The sequence below is a fragment of the Etheostoma spectabile genome, chromosome 13, assembly GCF_008692095.1.
Source record: "Etheostoma spectabile isolate EspeVRDwgs_2016 chromosome 13, UIUC_Espe_1.0, whole genome shotgun sequence".
In the NCBI taxonomy this organism is placed as follows: domain Eukaryota; kingdom Metazoa; phylum Chordata; class Actinopteri; order Perciformes; family Percidae; genus Etheostoma; species Etheostoma spectabile.
Window position 1 is genome coordinate 23822476 of NC_045745.1, and position 25491 is coordinate 23847966.

The window sequence follows — 25491 nt, forward strand, 5'->3', positions numbered from 1 at the left end:
CACAGCATACACTTTATATAGAGAAGTAGGTTGCAGGGTTGAGGTAGGAAAGCTGATATATTTCTTTTTTTCCAGGTCAATTGTCTGTCAGTTTCTGTTTCAAGTTTTTGTGCTACATAAGTTATCCCACTGGGACACTAAATTCATTTTCAAATTCCTTTATACTTCTTTTTTGTCTTTCTTTTCTAGCAAATTTTAGTTAGCAAATCATTCATTAGAAATGTACAGTGTCATCCTGTTAAAACTGACGCCGTCATATTATTATTGCACACTTAAAGATAGGACATTTCTGATGAAATGATACATGTAAGAGAACAGCAACATATTGGATGTGGGATGGATTTTGTTACACAGTGGAATGCCAGTGGAGGTTCATGCCATTTTGTAAGCCAGTGTATGTATTATCTCCAAAAGGACCTAATGTTTGAAATCATGGTTGTATCCCTGTCCTCTCTATATCATAATAGCATCAATACAGGCCTACTGTACAGTTTACACTTGCATTCTATTGAACAGGATGTGTATGGTTTAACAAGCCCACTAATAATTTACTAATGAATCCAAAATTGCCAACAATGTTGTTTCACTATATATATTCAATATATAAAATAGAAAAGTAATGCACACCAAGGGCTGTTGTGAAGTGATGATCACTGGAAGGAGAACCTTAAATTAGGGGGAAAAGTGTTGCACACTTCACATGCAGTGCATTTCTCTGTTTAGTCTGACGACGTCTAGGCCCTCAGCCCTCCTTCAAATCAACAAATTAAATTGATTGTATGTTTTCAAACCATGATGAAGACATTAGGGATTTTACTGTATATGTCAGCTAAATGTGTGGTTGTGTGGGAAAGTACACACCAAAGACAAATCAAATGTTCTTTTTCCAATCATCTAAACAGTAGTGGATGTCTCACAGAAGCAAACATTGCCTAGCTACCCTTGAGGTGTGAAAATTTACAGCTACTATCTTTGTTTGTGTCCTGTGTTAACGGCCTGATTGTTAGCCCTTTGTTATTTAAAGGAAGTTTGCATTAGATCAGTGTGACTACCATGAATAACTGAGGGAAGATAATTGATGTTACCTGTAGACTGCAGAGAAGGATGTCTATTCAATCAATACCTGTATCAATACCATCTTAAACTATTCTGCTGTAAGTGATGGGGTTAATAACATGGTTCAGGTTATACAAGATAGATGTGGCTGGTTGTGAATCATTTTTGTTTTGTCAGTGTGTTTTCATTCCTCAGTCAACTTGTTCACCATTCTGTTAAAGATTGAAAACCACTGCATCACATCATTTGATGCTTGTATGCAAAGCAATGTTGAATCCGGTCAATAGTGCAGTTGGACGGATTGAAATTATTTCGGAATCTGGGACATTAGACATTCATAAAAAGTCCCCTTGAATAAGACAGCGAACCCGCTCCTTTTTTTATTGCCCCACATACTGGCACTTTAACATATATAGTTCAGAGCTGATGTAGCTGATGATTTGAAGCCTCTTGTTCTCATTGGTAATTATTTGTAAGATGGTACATCATTGTTTTCAACATCTAAATGAGGTTTCTGATTGGAAGCTCACCACAGGTTATGGCACAAAAGATTGTTACATTACATCCTGTTCACTGGTAAATACCACCACACTCATTTTAATTGCTTTGGATGAGAACACCAGCACAATAACTACAATGTAAATGGAGGCATTCTTGTCTCTGACAAACAAAATCAAAATGTATTAAGAAAGTTGACAGGGTGAGTTATTTCAGATTATTAGGAAAGTAATACACATTTCTGATGAGCTATCCAGACCAACCAGACAATTCATTCTAAAAATAAAAATACGAAAAATGAAAGCCCACCAAAGGCAGTTTTAGATAATAACAGAGATAAATACAAAAGTATGTAGTAGTCTCTGCACATCAGATAGAACATGCTGTTGGTTAAATGAGTTCAGAAAACAAATGATTGCTATTTAACTAATAATCTGACACAGCTGAGCACATCTAATAAAAATTCTACTGTATATTAGGTTTTCAAGTATTTGGGACCTTCTTCAAATGTGACTCGTCAAATAACTGGTAACTGCTTCGGCTAAATAAAATGCTTTGAGACATGGCATTTTAAAGGCCAAGCCATAAGCCTGCTGCTATCAAACCTGTGTATTATTATTTTATCTTTTTAGCTGTTTATCTGCCCTGAATTAACAAAGACGTGTATCAGTTGGCATTTTAGAGTTCCTACTGTAGCTGTCACATTCTTTAGCTTATCAAAAATTTTACTCGGGAACAATTCCCAAGTAACGACTTTAAAGTTTTCATGCGACGCTAAGGGAGGGTTAGTGTTGTTAAATGCACTGTACAAGAGTTCAGCCTTCCTTTTTCACCTGCCTTTCTTCTTTCAAATCTCTCTGTTTCCATGGTTACTGAAGACTGTAAGAGGCTGGTAGACATTGAATATACACACTTTGGGTATCCACTATTTGGACTCACCAGGCTTAAAATTCTCACCTGAATTGTCCACGGTTTCAATGATCTTAAGAGCCCTGGTAGGGGTGGACATGGGTTGCTGTTTCTAGTGCATTTTCATTGTCACGACTTGTAAACAATGCAAATCAGAGTTCAAGAAAACCAGACCTGCCTGTCTCTTTACCCTGCTTTTTGATAAGCTTGGTTGTTTTGTGTGTCATAATAAAAAACGTTCCTTGTACAAGCACTGTGACAATATATAAGATTAGTGTGGTCACTTTGTGTTTACAGGGCACTCACAAACATGCAGCATGACAACTACTGCAAACAATGGACAAGATTTGCATGAATGCACAGGCTAGCATTGTAGGTAGATCAAAAGGCTCACAGGGGTGGTTTTTCTTCCATGTATTCTGCTGTGACAAAAGTGCAGTTTTAAAAGAACTGTTGCATGGAAAAATCTAATTATAAGTCACTAAATCAAAAGGAAACAAACCTTTAACAAAGTTATGCCCTTATACTTGTCCCTATGCAAATGCATTAAGTAAATAGCGTCTACATATTATTGTATTTATTTATTTTGGGTCTTGTGTGACACGTTCAACAGCTTAATGTTGCCTTTATTTCCATCAAGTAACACTCTGGTATGATGTCAAATCTTCTTCTCTCATCTTTTCAATCTATGCTCTTCTTATTCCTTATGTTTCATCACTTCTCCCAGAGCTGCCGTTATTATAAGATGCAAGTCTTGGAGTCTGAACCTCTGCCACAAATATAAATTCTTTACACATGCTATAGCCACTGAGAATCCTCAATAGGCTCTTTTCTTTAGCTGTAATTAAGTTTGTCTCTGAAGTATTAGATCCGGGTTTGATTCATTGGTTTTCAGCCAGCAGGTTCTTGTTATTGGCAAGTGTCCTGAAATTTGACAGGACAGCAGTGGGGTATTGGAATAACTCTTCTTCACTCAACCACTGAAATATGATTTGCTCCATCACGGAACACCTGCTGATAGGATTTTTTGACAGATTGTAGGGAGGTTTATACAACAGTTGCTTTTTCACGAGTGGTCAATATGCATACCACCTGCATGTGTTTTTGCTTTCCATTGTTTTTACTTTGTCTATTCAATGTTAACAGTATTAATAGTGTTTTATTTTTCTGTTGATTTTTTGCATCTTTGTTGCAGCTTGCTTTTTTTTGTCTTTTTTACTATGAGGAGTTGCAGTCTTCAAGTGGATAATCAAGATAGATGAACTTAACAATTATGTCATGTTAATTTTGTTCATAGGGCACATTTTAAAATAACAAATGGACTTACGGATACTCTGGTAAGGACATTAACAACAATAGAGTCCAGCTAAGATGCAAGCAAAGCATTTACAATTTGATTATAAAAAAGGAGAAGCGCGTTTAAAAATGAATAACTAACTGCACCATCCTCATAAAAACCTCACATGCCCTTCACAAACACACATTTCCCTCTTTCAGATCATTGCACACTGAGTCTTGGCAAAGTACAGGGTAGTAAGGATAAAGACCAGATATCTTTGTCAACTCACCTCAGCAGGATGTAATGATATTGATGACAGGAAGTCATCATGGAGGACATGTATCACAGCAGGAAATGTCTTAGGTGAAGCATGTCCCCTCTCTCCTCATCAATTCTTTAGCAACCTGCTGTCACCTCACTCTTCTGAGTACAGCAACATATCTTCTACCCTTGCTCATTTTCCATTGGCCCTCTCTGTGTCACACACACACACACACACACACACACACACACACAAACACACTAGGGTGACTGCTAGATAAAAAACATCTTGTGATGTTATTGAAGAGTCCAAATGTAATAATCTGAGTTTCAAGGGAATAAAAGTGTAGTTCTCCAGAAGGAGATAGAGTCAAAACAGTGACTTTTGTGTAGTTGTGTAGCAAAGTCAAGTACATATCCAAAATAAAAGTCATCCCTTTTTATAGTAAAAAATTATGTAAACTGTTAATACTGTACATCTAATCAGCTAGTTAACTATGTATCCTGAAAGCTAATGTTAGCAGTGCACCTTTTCCCAGAAAATGTTTGTATGGTCGCTCAACAAACTGAGGAGCTGTGTGGTGCAGATTTGAGCCTTGTACTCAAAAGTGTTGGAGAAAAACAAGTGACATCAACTAAGCAGAGTCAACAGTATGCGTAAGGTTGAAAATGTGCTTAATGCAACTATAACAGACTGAGGAAGGTTTAGTCCTGGTAATATGATCTGTATTTGGACCTGTGTGAAGAACGTTAATGCTAAATTAAGGTGAACTGTAAATGCCCACAACATGCACTGTAATTTGATTGTGTTAATGTTGGCCACATCACCTCTGGATGCTGTCAGCCTTAAATTGCATTTGGATGCCAGCCAGAGTCATCCAGGTGCAAATGCAGTCTGCACAGTGTGTTCACAGATGTGAAAAGTTGTCTCACAGGGTTTGAACATTATGACACATGCATGTAACCTTTCACACAGCTTTATTGAAAAAATGCCATGTGATCTCCTCCCACTTGTCATTGCTCTTCCCCTCATTCATAGAGAAGCGGTCTCTTTACAGCTGTAAAAGCTGGAAACACTTGGAGCAAAACCTGTTCTGGTATAAAATGCATCCTAACCAGCCAATAAAGATTATGTGTTTTTTCTCATTTCAGCTTAAATATACAGACTGCCTACAGGCACCTGCCATATGTTTTGATTGACTATGCTGCCACCCCACCTGCTCCGTTGCTTTGCATAGGTTATATGCAAAATGATATCATAAAAAGGATATGTATGAGAGCTGTGTGTAAAGCAAACAATAATTGCCTTAATGATGATTTAGAAAGGTCGGTTTGAAGATGCATGGGAGAGTAAGGGTTGTTTTTCATTCTTTGGAGGGTTTTAGCCTTAATCCGACCCATGTCTGTGACATTTGAGTTCCTGTCTGCTCGGCATGACCCCAGAATTCCTATGATTTATGATGTGTAACTTCCGGTTTTTATTTGCGCAGCACACTCTGATAATAAGATACAAATCCCAAAGGCATTGGAAAATACTATTTAAAACCTCAAACTGCATGTCAAACCAAAAGCCAAAAAATAGATTTAGCCCACATGGGGGAAAGGAATTGTATTGCATATGTTTACCATTTAAATGCTTTTCCCTTTTTCCCTTTAATTTGGATATTCTCTTAAGTAGAGTATAAGTACAATACGCTGGAATAAGATTTGTGCAACAAAAAAGACAAGATCATAAAGTGAGAGGGAACTTGTGTGATTGACTGCATGTCAAGGCTCCAGACTGTCTTTGTGTAGCTTTTGAGTATTTTGTATTTACACATGCCGTAGGTCTCTTTGCCATTATTAGCAAAATTTTTCCACAAGAAAAATAAACAGAAGCAAAGCATTTCCTGTGTTGTCCCATTTTGCTTTTGACTTCAAACAAAGTTTCAGTTATTTTGCAGTGTTTGTGTGTCAGAGCAAAAAAGTGAAGCTTTTGTGGTGAGGTGCAGAGAAACAATCAGTAAACTACAAAGTGTGGAAATTGACAGAGTTTAGTCTTTGACTGCTGACAGAGTTAATTGGAATAAAACCGAGGTTTTCAGGCTGCTTCCATAGACAGTGAGATCTAAATTAACCAAGACTTTTAGACAGTGAAACATGTTGCCGGGGACTTTGCCCAGTATACTGTATATGCACATGGGTAAACCTACAGTAAGGTGGTGTTTGCAGACGCTGATTCCGAAATTACTATTTTCCAGTTGAAATTAAAGTTCCACAAAGCAGAAAGTAAATTAAAAACATAACAATTGATTTATTTGGCTCAAGATTTGTTGTGAGAAAAGCATATTATATTGTCCATGAAAGTAATGACAACATTTAAGCTTCTTTTCAAGAATTCACAGGCAATGTACATGCATCATTTTGATATTGATTGATTCATTAAATAGCACACATTTGAACCATGTTGGTTTTGGGACTGTGTAAACCATCACTTAAGAAGTTTGTTACAAACAAGGGAACATGGACAATGCAACAATATGACATTTAACAAAATGCTGGATGTCCCCAGGGTCAACTGGTGCATTGTGAGAATATGCAGGCTGTATGTTGACTTTTTCGAATATCGATCATTTGAACAACCCCTAATGGTCAGAAAATCTTTAATCAAGTTCTGCTCTGTAGATATTGGGAATTTGCCACATCAAGTAAAGAATTATACTTTGATCCATACTAGCAAACACAGCCAAGAACACATATCATCCATTTGTAATTAAGATCATAGAGAAAGCTGCCAATTGCCTTAAATGTGCAATAGGTAAATTGTCAAAGTATTGAGATTGCAAGACATTACAAGACATTTTTAACTCAAATCATACATTTGGCATGGCTTATGTACTGTTTTGTTGTTCCCTTTCTGCACTATTAAGGTGGCTTTTAATAATACAATACCAGTCATAAGTCTTTAAGGCCATAATCTAATGTCTTGTACTGTCAGGATATGAGTTTGAGAATAGTGAATCTTTAATCTTTGTGTTTGGCGAGAATTTTTTTAATTTGATTTCTTGTTGGATCAAATCTGGCCTTCAGTAGTTGGCTCTCACTTCCACATACAGTAGCCAAACTAAGTCAACCGAGGTCTATTTTTACTGCAAGAATGAAACTTCCATTGAGAATCATTTAGGTCTGGCAGCAAGGATTGTTTTTTGGCAGGTTCTCTACCTCTCAAAACTCTCAAAACCTTGTGAACAGTCATTTAAATGAATCCATTGCACAACCTACTTTACAAGTACAAGGCACCAGAAGGAAGAAAAAGGCTGATTGAGCCATGCCAGACCACAGTGCGCAAAGTACCGTTTTTTTGTCATTTTTTTTAAAGAAAAATAGGATTTTGAAAAAGCTGATGATATCTCAACAATAAGTTTGAAATACGTCTCTCAACAAACCAGATTATTAGATAATCGTGTAATTCTACTTTTTAAAAGTTTTTTAAATAAAGAGTAACTTAATCTGAAAATCTTGTTTTGCTGACTTGTGGTATGACTTCTCACCTTGCCACAGTGATGTATTGGTGTTTAACCAACACATCACTGTTGGGTGTGATTACAGGTGCCACAATTCAGATTTCTAACTTTATTCCTCAGTGTTGCTGGGTGGGGTTAGAGGTAAAACATGCTAGCAACTTTCAACCAGAGTGGGCAGTAAAACACTGCCTTTCACCCTAGTGTTAAGTTACTCTTTCAATTATTTAATCATTTTGATTAAATGCTGGGGCTTTACTAAACCAGGAATACATTTATCATCAAACTATCAATTTTCCCCTATTGAGGTAGTTTAGAAAGACATGCCTTTTTTGAACGCCTTTTTGATTATCTCAACAGTCAAGTTTTCACTGAAAAGTACTTGTTACTACTTTAAATGTAGCATAAAGAAATATGACAGAAACAGAAAATTACCAAATAAATAAATGTAATTTGATGAATACCTAAAGCCCCTTCTGTAGACCTTACATTTAGATTGATGAATAGAATAACACCTGAATACCAGCAGCAGTCTGTTACAGCATTGGACTAATGGAGTCCTTAAGTAAAAAGCAAAAGCATTGCTGATGCCTATTAAAATAGATTTCAGGATATGATAATGACCCATAACACTTGGACGGCATGGTCTTGTAATTGATAGTGTTTTAAATGAATGTATATTTTAATATTTTTTAGTTTAGAACAGTAGTATTGTATTGAATTATGTAGCTTCGATGGGCACAAACGCCAAATACGTTTAGCAATAATAGTGTTTCATTATACACCTCCTTCTGAGACATACCACAAAATATAGCAACAAACAACAGGGTTATAATTATTACAATTAACACCAGAATTACACATAACTGAAGCACTGCGACACTCCTCATCCTCTTTCAGTATTTTTACCAGAAGCTTTTTGACTGTTAAGGGATATTTAAGATGAGACATTGGTAGTTTACAGTTCTCTACAAAGATCTCACACTTGTACAGTTTTATGAGTTTTAAGGCTATTTGTATTTTATAGTATTGTCTTTTTTTCATTTTGCCTATAGACCAGCTTGGCAATGTAGAGGAGGAATGTGGGGAGAGGGAGAGAGTGAGAGAAAAGAGAGATGGGAATTATGTGCAATAAAGATCCCTGGCCGGACCCAATCCAATGGACACGTACCATGTGGCATCTCAGAATGAGGGCCACTAAAAAGGCTCCAGGAAAAGTTTTATTCTTCTAACAAGTCATGTTGCAGTGTGTGGTGGCCCTTGATACGTTGCCATCTCTTTAGCACTTTCACTTCCACTTTGCTTTTGACAGCTACACATGGGAGAACAGGATGAGAAAAATAGCCTGGCACACAATTTCATTGTCATCCGGTGAGATTAATTTAAAGTTGTCCTTTGAAATAAGGTGTACAATAGAAGACTGCTCTCTTTCCCTTACCCTTCATCATGAACTGTTTCTACACTTGACTTGACAACCCTTCTCTGAACTGTCATTTGTCTTTACTCCTTTTCTTGTTGATTTACAAGGCCAAGACAAACAGGACTCCAGACCATGTCTAATTAATTAGTATATTTAACCAAACTCTGGTCTCACACCAGTATTACACTTTGAGGTGTTAAATATTCTTAAAGAAGAAAATAGGAAAACAGGTACAAACCCCTAAGCATGAGTAGTGATAATACACAAGCCGGTAACAATGTAAAAACAAGGAAAAAACATTTGGTAGCAGTTTTTCTTTCTGCCTCTTATCACGCATGCACACACACACATACACACACACACACGCAGACTTTTTTTCTTCCTCTACGCTGTGTGCCATAATGATCTGGGGGATTTACAAGAAGTCCCAAGGCTGCTCTGAGGTTGTGCTTAGACTAAAACATGACTTCAGATATTTTGGTCTTTCTTGAGCGGGTGAGACTGTGAGCGTGTTTGACAACAGCAATGTACTTAGTTGTCTCAGTTCCTTGTCCTGTCAATAGTCACGGAACAGATTGAGTTTCATTTGTGTGTGTGTGTGTGTGTGTGTGTGTGTGTGTGTGTGTGTGTGTGTGTGTTATGTTCTATAAATAATATTTAGTATGTCATTTACTTTGCCTGAACGAATGAGGATCATGCAGCTGACAGGGTAATGGTTCTACTTTTTAATATTTAAGATTTATGGATCCTTAGTCTTAACTGTACATATGCTGCTCCACTAGTAGAGATTTTTTTCTTATTTGCGGCTCTGCTTGCAGTACAACGTTACATGTGGTGGGACATTAGAGCTGAGCTTGCTTGAACATACACATCCACCCATGCAGTACACATACACACACACACACACACACACACACTAACTTTCACCTTGTCAGCACTTGCTCCAGATGCGTCTTGATGGGTAAAGTATCCATTAACACAATAGTGTGTCTTTATCCATGTCAGTGCAGCTGCACACCTCAGGATGTGCTCCCCCGTACAGACTGCTCAGCTTCCTGCAGAAGGTAGAGCTGAGTTTGTTGCACAGCAGCAGCACTATCAGGGCGAGCTGTGACTGGGAGTTTTCTCTTGATGACGTAAAGTTAATTCACGGGGGCATTAATGTGTTTACTGAAGAAAAGTAACTATTTGTTCACCTGCTAAAGATCAGTTTGTTCAGTGAGCTGAGTTTGACTTTCTAATGTTAGGTTTTATGCCAATGACCCGAGCTAATGTGCAAGCTCCCGGCTGGCACAAAAGCTATAGTGAGGTACCTTAAGACTCCTCTTTGTGCCTCATTGATTTTGCTATTGTTTGATTGGAGTAGATGAGCCTCTACTTTGCTTTTGACTTCAGACCAGGGCTCATTACCCCTCCTCTTTCACTCTCTGTCCATGCTTATCTTTTCCCCCTTGTCTACAAACCTATTTCTCCCACATACACATAAGCCATTTAAATAGCATGTGGAACCAGGTTTTCAAGTGATGTCACTAATGGATTTTTTAGACTCATTTACTGTATATGTTGGACAATCTGTTATTTATAGCTGCAAATAAAGGTAAATATAATTTCCTTTAAAAAGAAAAAAACAGAGCCTCCCTCATACAGTTATTTGGAGCTGCCATTGATGACTGACACTGAACCGCATCTCACAACATTTCACAAAATGCCAGGATCTCATCCTATCTGCCCACTCTCACACACGTCCTTGGAAATGCATACAGAAATATACATACACTACCGGTCAAAAGTTTGGGGTCACTCACAAATTTCCATTGCACTCCATTGTAGACAGAATACCAACTGAGATCAGTTGCATTGTTTTTTTAACCAGGGTGGCAGTTTTCAGATTACATTATGTGCTTACATAATTGCAAAAGAGTTCGCCAATGTTTTTCTAGTTAGTTTTTTAAAATGATATCAGATTAGTAAACAGAATGTCCCTTTAGAACATTGGGTGAATGGTTGCTGATAATGGGCAATGTAGGTATTAAAGATCAGCCACCCACTCAGATCAGCTGGTATTCTGTCTATAATGGAGAGGAATAAAAATTTGTATGTGAACCCAAACTTTTGATCGGTAGTGTACATGGATCCTTTCTTTCCTAATGAACACACCCACTCCACATACTCTAATCTCTATCAGTCACTCTGCAGGAAATGACAAATAGTCTCTCCTCCGATCCTCCTGCACTGTTTACTCTCCATTATGCAGAGAAAAAGACCTCACTGCTGTGTGTGAATATAAATGTGAACATACAGTATTGTGCACACAGTAATTAATTTCCAATGTTAAGACTACAGTTCTGTCATGTATTATAGTTGTACTATTACACATAATGCATTGAGTTGATAACTATTTTTTTCTATTTTGTCTCATTCTCTCTGCTTTTCTCTCTATCTCTGTCTCTCCAGGTGAGTCAGTAATTTGTGGTGAAACCTTCTCCTCTGAAGCACTATGGATTTGTGAGTGACTAAAAACACACATACACGGTTATTTGTGCAGTAATGACAGTTCCACAATACTGTAAGTCTGTTTTAGAAAAAATTTTTGGGTACACCAATAAATCTCAATTTAATTATGCAGGCAAAAATGTAAAACCAAGCAGTAGTTAATCTTTCTTTTGGCTCCCAATGAAAAGTTGTCTGCACAATCGTTGCCAGGAAGTCATTTTTTTAAAGCAGTTTTGGCAGGTTTTCTAGCCAAGAGCTATCACAGATACATTTTCCCTAGAACTGGGAGAGTCCATTTCAGTTCTTTGAACATGGGTTAACCAGGGAAGATCGCCAAGCAATATTTTACAGCACACAGTTTGACATCTCAGCAGCAAATAAACCCTTGTAAACCCTAAGAGGCCCTTCCTGCATTTCTCTTACTGCCAATGCTATTTGCCCCAAAGCAAGGAATACGCAGTACACTATTCCCCTCCTTTTTTGTGTTTCCAAGAATCCATTTGCCTGCTCCAAGAGCTAAACATATACTGTTTAGGCTCTTGCCATAGATGATATGCTGTACATGAAAATCATTCAGTTCAAGATGCTCATGCGAAAGATTTCCAAGAGTTTTTAGCTACTCCAACCTGAAGCTATGTTTTTCTTTTTTATTATAACACATGGTTAGAAGGCAACGCTTATTTAAAACTAGGTGGCAGCTACCACAGTATGTAAGTTCCTGATCAGTGCTTGACTTTTCAGTTCATGTGTGCCATGTCTGCTCTTAGAACAAATGAAAACACATTAACAATTTCTGCCAAAAGGTAATTCTTAACTTAGGCTGCAGCATTTTTGTTTTCTGTGTTAGTTATTATTTGTAATTTCTTGCCTGCGATCTTTTATATCTTTCGGTACATGCTGTACTCCATTACAAGTCTCTGTCGTCTATTTTCTGATATCAGCCCTTCCTTCTCTTACAACCATTTTAGTACTATTTCGTTTTTTCAAAGTTTTAGCTGGAGGCACCATGTAAAAACTCATTAAACTTTGAATCAGGACGATGATGTATTCAGAGACACAAACTCATGGCCGCACTAATAAAGTTACATTTCTAAAGAGTGCCAACTGTTAACTGGAACACACAGGCACAGCTTTTAGCATGTTTCTCACACCTAATTATATGTAATAATAGTAGGGCATCATGAAAGATCCCTGCAAATATTTGTTTGGTAATATGTAAACCATTTTTTAATGTTTATTCATTTTAATAATGAGTCTTAATTATCAGTTATTCTCTTGTGGCCTCTGGTGGCATGTTGGATGGTGGCTGGTACATTTGGGAATCACACACTGAGTCACGCTCTCCTCTTTGGTGTCTGTTGCTTTGAGATGGTTGACTATGTTTGCCTCAGGTATTTCAATTGGAGAATTGCTTTTAATTGATTTGCACTAGCTTATTTAATAAATTAGGTCCTAAACTACGTAAATTTCCACTAATAAGTCACTGCAAACATAAGTAATTATTATGTCTCTTAGTAAATCAGTTATCACATCTTAAAACTCCACATGAAGCCATGTGAATCTTCCTCACTCCGGGGATCTGGCAGCTCTGCTCTCTCACTGGCATCATTTTTCATTTCAAGGGAGAATTTATGCATTAGTGTTCCAAACAAATCTACTAATCTATTTTTTGAATTGGACTTCTTCCTCTTTATTGTGTTTTCTACATGGCCTTCTTACATCCAGATGATGCAACACAGGTTTTCCACCAGAACTCCTCGGTCTACTTCACTTCCTCTTCTGAAATATTGAGCCCTATTCAATTTACTCTATTTTAAGTAAGATTGAAATAGTTTGTACTCCCACTATGACCACTTGTAGGTGAACCAAATCTGTTGCTGGTGTAAGAGGCTTACTTGTGATATGCTGTTGTTGGCATTTTGTCATGATTACCTTGTATGTTATGTTGAATACATATTCACAGCGATCTGGAGAGCAAAACAATGAAAGCAAAAAGAAATGGTGATTTTAAAAAATTCTAAGTAACTGTTCAACAAATAGAGATTTGTCATTTGCAATAACACTATATCCTTCTAGTTTTAGTTTGACTGTTATCCAAACTATATGTAGTGAATGTATGAAAATGTATATGACATGTACACACACACACACTTACACACACACACACACACACACAATCACACAGTTCTTGAATGCTCCTCTTCTACATTAACAGAGCAGTCCCTCCCAATATCCTCTGTCTTCTTTTAATACAGACATTTAGGCACACAAGCACTACCAAATGGGGAACAACACACACACACACACACACACACACACACACACACACACACACACACACACACACACACATACACACACACAGGCAGACTCATGCATTGACACCTTCCTAGCTTTCTCTGGTAAAACATTAAGCACCCAGACGTTTGATCATGCAGAGTAAGCCTGACTACAGAAATAGTAACAATTGAACTCCCAACAAAAGTGAAACCGTTGTCTCATCTCAGTGTGCTTTGGATTGGAATACACAGCAGGCAAACCCACCATCCACAAAAAAGGCTGTGCTGCAGTGAAACCATGCTGTAGCAAAACACATACATCTGGTCTGCATTAGCACAACATTACTCATCTGGGATACATGTCAGCCCCTGCAATGGAGACCACCCTTCTATTTTCTCTTCCTTTAAGTGGTTACTGGAGTTGCTTGATGGTGGTTTTTGCCTCCAACGTCGCCTTCCAGGCAGCTAACCCTAACCTTGACCCTAAACATAACCATTGTCGCACTGCCTGGGTGGAGACGTTGGGGAAAAAAAAACACCAAACACCTACTGGAGTCATAAAGTGATGGTTTGGCTCATTATAAAATAAAATAAAAACACAATAATATGGAAAAAGAAAGATTTATTATCTGTTAATGCATTAACTGAGTTCATTCAAAGTGGTCATGAAGCAACATATATAGCCTAGTGTTTCATGCTTGAACATTTTATTTAAATACTTGAATATACGTGTGACATTCATATGTGTTTGTGGGAGAAATCCTTTGAGGCTGTAGGGGTCTTTCTTCCTCAGCCTATAGTTTTTAACTAATGCAAGAGGAACTTCTTCTGCTCTTTGCATTCATGGATAACCTATAGGTTATCCTGATTTACACAGGCTATTGAACAAATACTGTGCTGAAAAGTCAAAGAAAGACTCAGTGGAAAGTTCTACATTTCTTTGGGTTTTATGAACAGAAGACATAATCACACACACAATAAACACACTTGAAAGCTGTCAGATCTCATCACCCTCTGTGCCAGTTCCTCTTCCTTCTTTCCTTTTTTGTTGTGATGTATCACATTTCGGGGTGTAAACAACTTCCAAACTTGACTAGCCTAGCCTCACTTCGCAGACACAAGGAGCTGTCAAATCCCATTAGATGCCACATCAGATCGGAAACACAAACACACATACAGGCAAACACTACACAGACCTGCACTACCCTCAGGTTATTGGAAAGACCTAAGCCCATGGAGCAGTTGGCTCGACTAGGCTCTATCAAAGCACCAAGAAACACATCAAATAGAGCCAAGTCACTGAACTGGGTAGGCAAACACAACGACGCCAGCAGTTGCACTAAAAAAAAATAAAAATAAAATTACCCTCGTAATTTGGCCTTTACTGTTTTAGAGTGGTTGGAAAAAGCAATAAGTTCAAGTCCCATGTAGTCCAAACTTAAAAGTGACTAACATGCTCAAATTCACTCAGTTTTAATGACATGTACAGTACATTTAGCCTAATAGTTAATGAGTAAGCTTGTATGTCAATGTGCAAGTTAAAATCAGCTCATTAAGTGTAGCCGAAATCAGTATGTAAATCAAGACGCATTGTGATACTTCTTTGCTCATGCTTCTGTGAGCACGTACACACTGTGATTGAATCCCAATTTCCTCAGGCCTAGATAGATATGAAGTTGGTTACCATGGGAGGTTAGATACGGAGGCTGTGTGTGTGTTGTGTGTACATATGACTAACTATGGGAAATGTAGCGTTAGAGAAGAGAGATTGAAAGGGAGACGGAGAAGAGTAGGAAACGTGTGTGTGCAGTGTGTGTGAACGTAGCCATTATTGTATCTCTGAGGTTAACCTCAAGCTGCGGGAAGGAGCCAGCAATAACAGAGCTCAGAAACCCCCAGTACAGTGTTTGCTGCTCTAATATCCAACACAAGCGTAGGCATTATTAGTTTGCGTCATGGCACGTGGTGGAATGGCATAGCTGTCAGTGACTGACTTGTTTCTGAAAGGTAACAAATCTGAATCCCTCTGCAGTCAGTCATACACACACACACACACACACACGCACACACACACACAAACAAAATAATTGTTATAAATGGAGACAAACCTGCAACTTCAAAGTATTCATGTACATCATTTTCTTTGTATGTCCATCATAAAGATGTACAAGTTTAAGAAAAAAATGGTATTAACATAATGCTTAATGTGGTAAAAATTAAACTTCAAACTATTCACTAACACAGACAAACACGCACATTATCCATCTTCAACAGCTTCTATTCTTTTATATTGTAATTGTGTCGTGATCGTTTTTGTCTTGCAGTAGTCATTTTTAGAGCATAAGGTAGAATACAGAAAACAAATCTACAACCTTAATTCCGTACAAATATTGCTAATAGATGTTGACTAAAAGAACTGTCACCGCAAGACAACACAGAAAAACTAAAACAAAAAAACAGTGAAAACAGTTATTTTAAGTACATTGTTACTGTATATGGGACATCTAAACCCTTTTGAGTTGAATCAAACAGAAGAGCCGTGTTGCATCGTAGCATTACAAATGTCCTGTTAGAGTATAAGAGATACTCTCAGGTCAGATGTTCTCTATTTTACTACAGTGCAGTTCAATATATCTTAAATTGCAGCACAGGGCTGTGTGGGTTGGCTTCTAATTCTTCTATTTATTTTTAGGTTGTCGTGAAAAAGAGGTTGGCTGCTTAATTTACATTGGATATAAATCATTGTGATTTTATATCTTTCAATGTTTCTTTTCATGTTTTTTTCACCAGAAAGGGCCTCATATGTGTCCCAGATGAATCACTGGAGATAAAAGTAGAGCCTTTTAGTTGATGTAAAATGGAGTAAGATTGAGTGGGAGGGAACTGTGGTCTGGGGTCTTGGCTTTTGTTGCTGTTAAATATAGGCTTGAGTAAGACCACAAAATGAAGGCTTTGCCTCTGTATTAGATCATTCTGGGGCCCACTGGTACAAAAATACATTAATGAGAAACACACTGTTATGTAAACCCACATACAGACACTGTTGTAGATTGTTTAGCTTTTTCTCCTTCTGTCAAACAAACACACACACACACACTGGCTTGAGTAGGCACTTAAAAACTCTTGGAAGATTGGGGTAGATCTTACAATATATTGAACAAGAGAATTGTCTGAGCCTTGTCGCTTTGCGTGAGCAGATCTAAGGTATAGTATCATCTGGCTTTACTTGATGTTTTCAAGTGATGTTTGTTTCACACTATGAATTCAGTGTGGCATCTTATTAGTCTGTCTATTCTATGACTCCCTGATGTTCTGATGTCCTATTAAACTCAGACTGAGTCATCTGAGTTTGGTTTTAATTACTTCCTCTGCCACAGTTTTATGCCCCAGCCCTGGAGAATTTTTGTTTTAAACATAACAAACATACCTGTGAAGTGTCCTGATATCTTATCACAAGCAGTGCTGTCTCACAGTTTCTTTTGTACAGACCTAAGATCAAACACAACGCTGATATGAGTTTGACCTGAAGGGGGCAGGGACTCTCTTGGGAGGGTTTACTGCAGACCAAGTGAGAGCCAATAAACACTCCATTCAAACAGAGCAATGACACGGAACAGGCGGATATTTGTGTATGTGCTTGCATGTCAGTTCAGCCCCACGCTTCATCTCTGTGTGTCCAAAGTATCTTGTGACACTCCAAGATCAGAGAACCCAGGCAATAGGCAATTGGCACTTGTGAGCATCAATTACAAGGCTTTGATGTGAAATAAAGGTTGAGGTTAAGGAAAGTGTCACAGGTGGAAAAAATGACCAAAACTTATACAATTGTCCTTAACTATAATGGAACAAGGGTGCATGGTCTAGTGCATGTTTTTTCCATTGCTTTTTGTCTTTGTGCAGTCTCATGAATCTCTAAGGGGCGATGTTACTGTCCTCTGCCCCATCAGAGTCCACATTGGCCAACGTGGAGAATGGAGGTTTGGGATTGAGACTAAAAGGTTGATTGCATTAGTGACTTCTATCAGGATTCATTTGAAGACTAGTTTAGAAACAATGTGATGGTTTTTGAACTCTGAGGGTGGCCTTGACATTTTGGTGTCCAAGCAATCTTACCCATTGGGATGTGTGTGTCGGGATGTGTGTGTGTGTGTGTACATGCTGGCTGCAGAAGATCCACAAGAGCATACAGTGAAGAACAGCATGTGAAGAACAGAATTACATTTTTTTGGGCTTCTTTTTCTCTCCTTGATTGCAACATTTATTAATTATATGCGAAAAGCGAGTTTAAATAGGGCATACGATTTTGGCAAATTTTTTTGATCTACATGATCTGGCAAAAGCATAATGATAAAGATGTGCAGACTGAGGATTAAGAGAGGTACAAGATGGGGAGGTTAAGGACTCATAAGAGGAGAACTAGATCAGAAAGTAGGATAGGGGTCAAGAAAACAAACAGAGATACACACATGAATGAACACCAATGTACACATGCAAACTCCTGGGGGTGCACGCATGACAAACCTTTTGATTTGTGCTCACTGTGAAGTAGAGAGTAGGTAGCCACTATGATAGCATGCATCATAACTGGAGTGGGAACAAAGGAACAACAGATAAAACATGAAAAAAGAAACAAAACATACATTGAATTCTACCTTTATTTACCTCAACTGCAACTGCCTTTTCCAAAACCGGTCTATCTTATATTGACATTCCTTATTCTTAATTTTTCCTTTTTATATTTTATTATATTTTGCTAAGACATCTCTCAAGCACATTCTCCACACATTTTGTAAACTCAGTTGGGAGTGAGCCATATTGTATGAAGGTGAGAGGAGAAATAGAAAGTGAAGCTTGCCTAGGGAACAGTGACCTACATGGCAATATACAGTAAAATGCATTTCAGACAGAATCCATCCCTGCTTGTTACGTCACTGGTTTCCCCTGAAGGGATAGGAAGGTGGAGACAGACTGGATTGCAACCTTCGACTTTGTCCTTCACAAAACAATAGCTTTAATAATCTTGCTTTCCCCCTGAGGTTAGTGGTAACAACATACTGGATCACATGGATACATCACTGCATACAAACTAACTCATTTGCACACGTAAAAAGACGATTTGATTAGATCCCAGATTAAAGAAAAGTGCCTTCAGAGGAGCAGTAACACTTAAAGTTACCATTTTGTTATTGGTAGGTGTTATTTAGATGCATTATTTTCACCTCTATTGTTGTCTACCTCCCTCTCATCTCCTCTACATTCTCGTGTGTGTGTGTGTGTGTGTGTGGGGTGTGGGTGTGTGTGTGTGTGTGTGTGTGTGGTTTGTGTTGTGTGTGTGTGGTGTGTGTGTGTGTTGTGTGGGTGTGTGATGGATGGGCTGCCTATCATATGAGTACTACTAATATAGGCCTGTCTGTATCCACTGGCTCTAGCCCTAGCAAATTGAATTTGTCAGAGGCCTTTTTTTTTCCCGGCCGCGCTTTTTTTTTTTTTTTCTTCACTCCCTCACCTTTTTCACTGTCTAAGGGTGTGTGACTAAGCTGGCTAGTTTTTACACCATCTAAAAACATTAGCGTTATTCTCCTTCTGTCAGAGCATGTGGGTAAATGTGGACCTTTTGAACAAACCATTCTGTATTCAAATGACCTTGTATCGATCCAGATCATGTCAGCATTATCTGGAGAGAAAAGACTGAGTGCTGAATCCATAGCCGTTCTTTTCTTATCCACTTTGTATTCTTTAACTTTGTCAAGTCCCTGCTCCTGTTCTCTTTATTTTCTCATTTTCTAACCACTTCTATTTTTCCATGATATCTAGTTCCAAAATCGTAGGTGGTTTTACTACACCGCTGCAGAACACTTACCCCTACCAAGTAGCAATTTCAAAAAATAGGTCCTTATTCTTTCTCTCTGTACCCTTAGTGGTGTGACTTCCATACTAAACGAGCCTCCGTCCACTGCTAACAGGCAGATGAAAGATGGACCGAAACAAGTCGTACCCCACATGCTTACTCCCTCCCTCCTTCTCATGTCTCTCTTTCTGTTTTTCACTCACTCTTCTGCTGATCTTCCCCACAGAGCTGTAATCTGACAGATGTTGAAAACACAAATTCATTAATTTTGACTGTGTTTCTCCTCATCTGAGTGTGTGTATGTGTACACCGCATGTGTGTGTGTGCTTTGGCCAACATGTGATGTGTGATCGTGCATACACCTGGTGCATTTACGCTTTGTTTGTCTCTCTCAGCCATCAATATGCTGCTGAGGTGAAAGCTGGGTGTGATGATCCTGTCATGGCTGACCAGCTGGCTGTTGCCTATCTGCTTGTTTGGATGGTAACACATTAACACTTGGGGAACAACATAGACATCCCAGGTTCCGCCCTTTTGGCGATTGGATAGGCACAGTGTTGCTGAACATGGCTGTATTTGGCTCAATTCTTACATCAATTCTTACATCATTTGGATAGTTTGGTTGGTAATATTGCAGGTGGGTTGTTTCCGGTTATGTACAATATTTCTTCATCACCCTCCCTCAATCACCTTGTCTGTTTCTATTTGTCTTTGCTGCACCTATTACAGTACCTCTCTCACCCAAGTTTATGCCAACCTTCCCCACTTTTCCTCCCCCTTACAGCCATCTCATTTCCTCCTTCACATTCACTTTATTCCCATCAACACATTCTATCCAGCCATTCTTTCCCTCCAATGTGTTTTCTCACCTCTTCTTTAAAACCCCTTTTATCAGTTTTTCTACTCTCCTCGCTCATCTTTTTGCCATCACCGTGCAAGCCTTCCCGTCACTTGTCTTGAGCCTATCATTAGGGACCATTTAGGTTTTTGCTGTTCCACAGAGAATGATGGAGTCACTCTGACACCTTCAGTGGGAAAATAAGGCATGACGTATGATAGAAGTGAGCACATCAGAGATCAAAATGAAGAGAGCAAGTAAATTGAAATAGAATTGGGTGATTAGGAAAAGGATGACTACATTGTGACAATGTGAGGAAATACGATGATGATGATGATGATGTTGTGCTTGCTTGTGTTATTAATAATCCTTTTAAAGAACCAGGCACCATAACATAATACTGGTTGGTGTGTGTGGGTGGGTGGAGTAGCCATCACTCCCTATGCATCGTAGTGGGTAACGTATAATTCATGACTTCTGCTCAACCATTTTATTTGCGAGAGAGATTGAGAGAAGGAAAGAGATCTATCAAAATGACACTTATAGGCTTGTCGACTAGTGTGCTGCTCAGCCAAAGTGGAGTAGAAGTCCCTCAGCTCATGCCTGGTACTCACACATCTATTTTAATTCCGCTGCTCACTGTCAGTCTTGCCTGACTAACATGTGATCAATATAGGCAGACATCCATGTAATTATGATAGATTGGATTTCTCTGAGCATGAAACTCATGACGTGGGGCAGGGGGATTGTGACATGTTTAGTGGGACGTTCGGACTGTTCTCATTAGACAGCGTTTCGGCACATCCTTGTTCCAGAATATGTGCAGTTCAGCATGTTCTCCTACATCTGTTCAGCACATTTGTGTAGGTCAATCCCTTTCTATTTCGTTTGTACTGTTCAGTTGTATCTCCAAAATATACCATAAGTGATTTAGTGTTTTGTGTGTTCATTCCATACACTTGGAAAGAAACATATTTTTTCAGCTTAGAGAACAAAGCACAGTTGCAGTCAAGGTACATAATAATGGTACGTAACCAGCATTCAATGGGTCTCCTCTTGACTTGATCAGTCCTTTGTCTATTACATCTTGTGTGTGTGTGTGCGCGCGTGTGTGTGTGTGTGTGTGTGTGTGTGTGTGTGTGTGTGTGTGTGTGTGTGTGTGTGAGACAAAGTGTGTGCTTAACATCTTGTGCACTTATGTCAGTCACATTCTGCATAGAATTGCATCCTTTATGGAGATAAATATATGCTGCACTTCCTAGAAAAGGTGTGTCTTTTTCCTCTAATGTGTTGAGAGATTGATGTACGCAGTTTGAAGTCCTGAATAATACTGCACCACACTTACTCTGGTTTCTTTTATACTATTTTTACTATTTTGAACTATTTCAATTAGATAAACATTTAAGAAATTATGAAATCAATAAGTCAAGTGTTTCCTAACAATTTACATATATTAAACTCATATCCTTGTGAGTTAAGTGAAATCTTAAATAGATATTCATTTCAGACAATTTAGATGTATCTATTTGGATACTGTAACTTAAGGAGAAAGTCTGCAATAATTAACGGGGCATGTCTGCAATGTTATGCCAACATCAACCCATATGGGCTGTAAAGACACAGGTACAAAGTTCACTAAGTCCTTAATTACCTTTCTTGTTATTTACCAACTGGCAGGTCAAGTTGCACAGATGTTGGATGAGCTTGAGTAAGGCATGAGACCCCTAAAACAAGAATAAAAACACAGCTTCCATTATAGCTCTAATGTAGAAAATGTGTGTGATTTTGCTTGTATTCATGTCATTGAGCAGCCTGTGCTGATAGCTGCTAGTCATAATGTGCCTCAGGAAGTAAGTAAAACATTTTACAACAATTGGATCTGTGGCGTGTACTTTTGTCAAGGGTTACCTCAGGGTAGAGTGGGAGTTAAGGTGTTGGGGCCTCAGGACAAAAGAATGCCGGAATAGCAACAATATTTGCACTTTGAATGCAGATGTTGCAAACTACCCAAACCAACTTTACTACTGTCTTGTTGATATACTGTATGTGACATCAACAGCTTGGTGATATCAAAGAACTTAGGTATGTGACATTAGTAAAACCCATGCTGTAAAAGCTGTAGATGATAGACAGCCAGATGTGAGCATGTGCAAATGTGGTGGTGTGTTTTGAACACGCTTGTGTTTGTGTGTTTTGGAGCACAGCTATACCAGGGAACTGAAGCTACAAGCGTACAAGCAAACAGAAAAAGAGACTGTGTTAGTCCAAAACAGCTTTGAGGGGGTCTTCAAAGTTTCAATTTGGGAGTCACTCAAAATACCTTTTAGAGGGAATCTGTTCCACATTCTACAGGTGACACAACAGCGAAGGGATGATCCCCCATGTTTATCAGTATACACAATCAAAAGCTTGAGGTCAGATGACCTAAGAGAACTGGAGACCCAAGATGTTATAGGTCCCATGGCATGTACATTTTCACTTTATGAGGTTTTTAACATTAATATGAGTTCCCCCAGACTGCTTATGGTCCCCCAGTGGCTAGAAATGGCGATAGGTGTATACCAAGCCCTGGGTATCCTACTCTGCCTTTGAGAAAATGTCAAGGCCACGCCCCCAGTCTCCACCTTGCTCACCCCTCTCTCCTACTCAAAAGCTACAGACTTAGAAATGGCACATCCTAAGGAAAGCTCCTTGTTGGACTGGCTTTAATGGCTGTAATTCTGCACCAAGGCTGAATTTTGGGAAAAGAGATGTGGTATTAGGGGGATCGTTAAGGTCTATATATAAGCATCCAAAGAGCACCATGTCATGGGACCTTTAAAAGATCTGCAATGTATGACATTATCTCAGTAAGTGGCATAAAAACAAACAATAAGATGTTATTAATTATTTGTCACACTTGAAGCTAGTGCAGAGAGGCCAGCTTAGAACTGCCAGGGAGAAGTCCATCAGCAGCATGTTAAACAAGCTGCAAATGTGATGACTACAACTGACTAATACCAACATATAAGGAGTAACAGTAGTCTAGTAGTAGTAGTCTAGTAGTTTAATATTGGTGTTAATAACTTTCTCCAGATCACGAGGCAATAAAGAATTCAATCAACCAATTATTATTATGGGAAAAACCTAAATGCCCAGGTTGAATATAACCAAAATTAATGCTCTATCACATTTAGGACATAAATGTACCATTAAAATGAGATCATACACCTTGTTGTGAGCGAATCGGAAGCATAGCATGAGCGGTGGGGAATTTGAAATCTCTTGCAGCAGTTCACCTCCACCAAGCCAGACTTTCAGTTTTTGTTGTGTCAAGTTTGATGATACAACAAAAAATTCAACATTCCCTATGCTGACAAGCAAACATCACTGAATAACTCAAGCAAACTATTTGCGAATCAACACGCAGTTGTGCCAGTAAAAGCATGCAGATGATTTTCTCTGTTTGAGTGGACTCCAGCAGGCACTTTTGATGCTCTGTTGGCACTGTGTGCATTTATCTAGTGAATAACAAGCAAGTCACACTTGTTTAGTTTGTGCAAATCAAATGTCATATGTCAGTCATAAGCGCCCAGTGAAAGCAATAATCAGTATTCAAATCAGTTTTTCAGTATGTCATGTGCACTGCAGTGTGTGAATTATCATTGGCTGTCCAAAATCACTTTGGCTATTATTTGGCCCAGGAGTTACACATCTTTTTCTTAGATTGTTAAAAGAAAAAGGTCTGATAATACAGATTAATGCCATTCCCACTGCACTTCAGCCACAGCTATTTTCCTAAAGATTGTAAAATGATTGTAAAATAACATAGAGGCACAAACAGGATTGTGCAAGATCAAGAATGAAAAGTGTGTATTTTTACCGGTAAAGCTAATGTTTGAATTCACAAGTGGATTCCTCTACAAGAAATACCGGCAGAAAAATTCACCACATCAGAAATATCCCAACAAAAGCAAATGTGAGCTGGACGATGTTATGCTAAAACAGTTTATTTTGAGACTAATAGAGTGTATAAAACAAACCTGATGGATTTGTAATAATCTAGCTCTGTAGGACCCAGCTAAGGTCAGGTTAAAGTTTTGTTGTTGTTGTTTGTTTGTTTTTAAATTCCAGGTGTTTTATTTTGTAAACTTGAGAGCAGAGCACCTATAGTCATGCTGTAGATGTTCTGTTGTTTTTTTTGGCCTGAAGCCAAGTTACATTTTACCCTTAGCATTAACGACAGGCTACTGTTCAGTGTTGGTGTCTATGTGAGAGCAAGAAATAGTTGCAAAGAGATAAATAATTTCTTAACACAGTGTCAGCATATAAGATTTGTCTATGTGTGGGCAGATGTATGCATGTGTATTTAAGTTTGGAAAGGCAGTGAAAAGAGGCAGAGCCGCAAAGACAAGTGTCTACATGTAAACTTTATCTGCATAAGTTCTGTAATGCAATAGCTAATTCTTCTCATATGAATATTCATGGGGGACAGAGTAGAGATCTACAGTAAGGATAATGCCACAGAATGTCAATTATTTCAGCCAGGATATATACAATATATCTCTAATATATATTGCTTTGGGGTTTGTCTGTGGAAGCAGTTTATATACAGTATCTTATGTCATCTGTCAAGTGGTTGTTTTATTGCCCTGTGTGCTACATAGTGCCTTATAGATGTAGTTTAGTGCTGCATATTTAAAGGTTTCCCATCTCTGTGTTATGCTGTTGTTGTGTCTGAAGAACTGGACAGTTTACAGGAGTGGGGGAAATGACAAAATAGGTTATGGAAAAGGGTTTCAGAAATGAAAATACTCATTATGAGGATGGTAGGGCTAGAAGAGTCAAGCAGAGGGATCGTGTCAGCCGTGCTGCCAGACAGAGAAGGTTCACCTCAGCACCCCACTAAGAGGGTGTTGGGCACGGGTAGAGAGGCTTGCTTTTCTCCTGTCTAACTCTGTCACAGCCTCCCTATGGGAGTCTGCCATGTGTCAGCAACCTTAATTACTACACCTCATCTCTGCAAAGATTAATGACGCCTCTGTTCTCCCAGTATTTATCATCTTATCTGCTCATTTACATTCTGCTGTGCATATACTGTGTGTGTGTGTGTGTGTGTGTGTGTGTGTGT

At 38.5% G+C, this 25491-nt stretch overlaps 1 protein-coding gene across 4 annotated transcripts in view; it reads left to right on the forward strand.

Annotated features, from left to right (window-relative positions):
• The window catches only part of cadm2a (cell adhesion molecule 2a), a 200676-nt gene that overhangs the window by 48720 nt on the left and 126465 nt on the right, over positions 1 to 25491 (forward strand). Inside the window, exon 1 of one of the 4 annotated variants that reach the window (XM_032532854.1) lies at positions 11362 to 11428. The exons of the other annotated variants lie outside the window; for them this stretch is intronic. The gene's annotated coding sequence lies outside the window, so the exon portion shown is untranslated. Of the gene's footprint in view, positions 1 to 11361; positions 11429 to 25491 lie in introns of those variants that run through there. 4 annotated transcript variants of the gene reach the window in all.